Source organism: Triticum dicoccoides, chromosome 3A (genome assembly GCF_002162155.2).
Source record: "Triticum dicoccoides isolate Atlit2015 ecotype Zavitan chromosome 3A, WEW_v2.0, whole genome shotgun sequence".
In the NCBI taxonomy this organism is placed as follows: domain Eukaryota; kingdom Viridiplantae; phylum Streptophyta; class Magnoliopsida; order Poales; family Poaceae; genus Triticum; species Triticum dicoccoides.
In genome coordinates this window covers 498,901,863-498,906,419 of record NC_041384.1, presented here as the reverse complement: position 1 = coordinate 498,906,419, position 4,557 = coordinate 498,901,863, and positions in this window count along the sequence as shown.

Here is a 4,557-nt window from a genome sequence, read left to right as displayed (position 1 = left end):
TTCTCTCTTCTTTTTTCCTCTCTTCTTATTTCCTCTCTTCTTTTTCCTCCCCTTCTCTCTTCAGGGGCTAGTCTTATTTATAGAGGCACTGGTCCTCTTCCCAAATAATGAGCAAGAAGGGCGCCAACAATCGGCCATTTTGAAGGGGGACATCTAGTACAAGTTATCCTGACCAAAGGTGGTCTTCGGCTGCCAAAAGCACTGGTGATGATGCCGTCTTGGGCTCCACGGTGACCTCTGTCCTGCCGCTCTGCTGGTCTTGGTCTCGTTGCACCGGAATGGTAACCTTTGCCCGATGCCTTGGCCTGGGCTTGCTCCCTTTGCACCGAAGGGGAAACAAGGACACTGCGCAGGCCGGCGCCCGCCTAGCGCCCGCCTAATCTCGATCATCATGGCTTGCGTCACGGGCTCCTCGTGAGGCACCCCTGCCTTGATCTCTCCGCCTCCTCGCGAACCTGCCTGATGAGGCTACTCCTGAGGAAGCCTCCTGCCGTCCGCCCCGCAAGGCTTGGCCCCTTGCGAGGGTCTTGAGCTTGAGCTGATAAAGCTGGGACGCACTAGGCCCCCACTCGAGCCACGCCGCAGGCTGCAGGCAGGCAAGTCTGGGGACCCCCGTTCCCAGAATGCCGACAATATCCTTGGTGTTAACTCTGTCCATAATTACCAGCCAGGCAAACATTTTAACTGTCATGGTACATCAACTCTTCCAAACCCAACTCAGAATGGGATTGGCAAGAACTGGCTGATGAACAAAAGCATAGAACTTCTTTCTGAGTATTCAGCCTTTTTCCCATGCCTCCAAGCCCAGATGTCATTGCAACTATTGTCCAAAGAAATCACAGCCAACATGCTTGATAGCTGATTGAACTCCTTAAAAGCCATCTCAGATAGAGGCAAAAAACCATGTGTTGTAAATTTGCTACCTGTAACACTTCCATGACAGAAAGATTTTCTGCAGACAGAATAAGAAGAGCCTTGGAAACCTTTCTTGAAGAGGGATGCAAGACTTGTCAATCTCCCAATGGTCAGACTAAAAGAGAACTGAATCCCCTCTACCAACTGTGACAGAGGTAACAACCTAGAATTTGTCCATTAATCTACAAATGTCCCTCCATCAGAAGGAGCCACAAAGAGTAGTGTCATGGGGAACTCTCTGAAAGTAGTATGAATCCCAAACCAAATGAACCCATGGAACATCTGCTTTGTTATAAAATTTATTCAGATATTTAAGAAGCAGAGCATCATTTTGCAGTCCCAGATTTAGTATTCCAAGTCCCCCTTAAGCTTTGGCCTGCAGACCATAGGCCAAGCAGCCAAAGAATGCCCCTTCTCCTGACCATATTTCCTCCATAGGCACTGTCTCTGAATCCTTTCTAACTGCTTGAGGATGCCTTGTGGTATAGATAGACTACAAAGGAAATATATAGGCAATGAGGAGATAACAGAATTTACCAGCTACAACCTACTACCTTGGGGTAGAAACCAAGAGCTTGCAGTTAGCCTTCTTTCCATGCAGTCTACTAAAGGTAGGAGATCAACAATTTTGGGCCGAGTGGTTCCAATAGGAAGTCCCAAATATGTGAAGGGCATTGAGCCTACTGGCAACCAAACTGGGCAGCAAGAGTAGAAGCAACAGAGGTTTCCACATTAATTGGGTACATTGAAGATTTATGGAAGTTAATTTGCAAGCCCGTTTCCAAAGAAAAGGAATTCAGAACTGTTTTGAGGACCTCCAACTGAACTAAATCAGCAGCCACAAATAGCAAAGTATCATCAACATACTATACCACTGTATAATCAGGATCATGTGTTGGCAGAGCCAATGTTAGCAGGCCCTTACACATGAGATCATTAATCATAGTCTGCAATAGATTAGCAGCAATCACAAAGAGCAAAGGAGAGATAGGATCTCCTTGCTTTAAACCACATTTGCACTTGAAGTGCTTTTCAAGTACACCATTTAACAAAATGGAAGAGGTTGCAGATGATAACAGTTGTTGAACCCAGGTGATCCATTTGGTATCAAAACCTTTTGGCACAAGAATCTTTATAATTGCCTCATGCTGAATAGAGTCAAAAGCCTTTTCAAAGTCAAGATTGAGCAATATGATTGGCTTCTTTGAATGGTTTCATTGATGAATATACTCAAAGGTCCAAGCAAGACAATCTTGAATTGTTCTTGACTTAATAAAGCCATACTGATTCTTATGAACACATTTGGTGATTTCATCTTGAAACCTATTAGCTGCCAGTTTAGTAAGAAATTTCAGCCCCACACTGGTCAATAGATTGGCCTAAAATCTCCTACAACCTTAGGTGTTTGCTTTTTTTTGGCATTAAAGTAATGAAAGCTTCCTTGAGATTCTCCAAATGAGCAGTTCCTGCATGAAATTCCATCACCAGCCTAATAAAATCACTGGATATGATAGGCCAACATTTCTTCATAAAAAAGGCCATTAAAACCATCTGGCCCTGGTGCCTTATCAATGGGCAATTATTTGATGACCTTCTCAATTTCTTGCACCTCAAAAGGTTTTGTGAGCACCTCAAGTCCCTGCACTTTTGGAACAAGTGAGAGAATGTCATTGCCCAAAAAAACCGGCTTAACAGTTCCCATTCTGCCCTTAAAAGTTTCCAAAAATACCTTAGGAACGTAGCATGCAATTTCCAAAAAAATCCTACGATCACGCAAGATCTCTAGGTGATGCATAGCAACGAGAATGGGAGAGTGTGTCCATGTACCCTCGTAGACAGAAAGTAGAAGCGTTACATTAACGCGGTTGATGTAGTCGAATGTCTTCACGATCCAACCGATCCAAGTACCGAACGTACGGCACCTCCGTGTTCAGCACACATTCAGCTCGATGACGTCCCTCGAGCTCTTGATCCAGTAGAGGGTCGAGGGAGAGTTCTGACAGCACGACGGCGTGGTGACGGTGATGGAGATGTGATCCGCAGGGCTTCGTCTAAGCACTACGACGCTATGATCGGAGGAGTAAACCGTGGAGGGGGGCACTGCACACAGCTAAGATATTTCTTGGTGTTTCTTTGGGGTGCCCCCCACCATCGTATATAAAGGGGGAGGAGGAGGCCGGCGGCCAGGAGGGGCGTGCCATGGGGGGAATCCTACTTGGACTCCTAGTCCAAGTAGGATTCGCCCCTCCCCTTTTTCATTTCTCCACTGGAGGGAATAGGAAGGAGAGGGAAGGGGGCGCCGCCCCCTCCTCCTTGTCTTATTTGGACTCCCTAGGAGGGGGGCGTGCAGCCACACCCCCCTCCCCGCGGGCATCCCTCTCTCTCCCTTAGGCCCATGTTGGCCCAACACTTCCCCGGGGGGTTCCGGTAACCCCTCGGTACTCCATAAAAATACCCGAATCACTCGGAACCATTCCAATGTCCGAATATAACCTCCAATATATGAATATTTACCTCTCGACCATTTTGAGACTCCTCATCATGTCCGTGATCTCATCCGGGACTATGAACAAACTTCGGTCACCAAAACACATAACTCATAATACAAATCATCATCGGACGTTAAGCGTGCGGACCCTACGGGTTAGAAAACTATGTAGACATGATTGAGACACATCTCCAGTCAATAACCAATAGCGGAACCTGGATGCTCATATTGGTTCCTACATATTCTACGAAGATCTTTACCGGTCAAACCACATAACAACATACGTTATTCCCTTCGTCATTGATATGTTACTTGCCCGAGATTCGATCATCGGTATTATCATACCTAGTTCAATCTTGTTACCGGCAAGTCTCTTTACTTGTTCCATATTGCATCATCCCACAACTAACTTATTAGTTACATTGCTTGCAAGAGTGATGTGCATTACCGAGAGGGCCCAGAGATACCTCTCTGATACATGGAGTGACAAATCCTAATCTCGATCTATGCCAACTCAACAAACACCTTCGGAGACACCTGTAGAGCATCTTAATAATCACCTAGTTACGTTGTGACGTTTGATAGCACACAAGGTGTTCCTCCGGTATTCGGGGTTGCATAATCCCATAGTCACAGGAATATGTATAAGTCATGAAGAAAGCAATAGCAATAAAACTAAACGATCATTATGCTAAGCTAACGGATGGGTCTCGTCCATCACATCATTGTGATCCCGTTCATCAAATGACAACACATGACTATGGTCAGGAAACTTGACCATCTTTGATTAATGAGCTAGTTAAGTAGAGGCATACTAGGGACACTCTGATTTTCTATGTATTCACACATGTACTAAGTTTCCGGTTAATACAATTCTAGCATGAATAATAAACATTTATCATGATATAAGGAAATATAAATAACAACTTTATTATTGCCTCTAGGGCATATTTCCTTTAGTCTCCCACTTGCACTAGAGTCAATAATCCAGATTACATAGTAATGATTCTAACACCCATGGAGTGTTGGTGCTGATCATGTTTTGCTCGTGAGAGAGGCTTAGTCAACGGGGCTGCAACATTATGATCCATATGTATCTTGCAAATCTCTATGTCTCCCTCCTTGACTTGATCGCAGATAGAATTGAAGCGTCT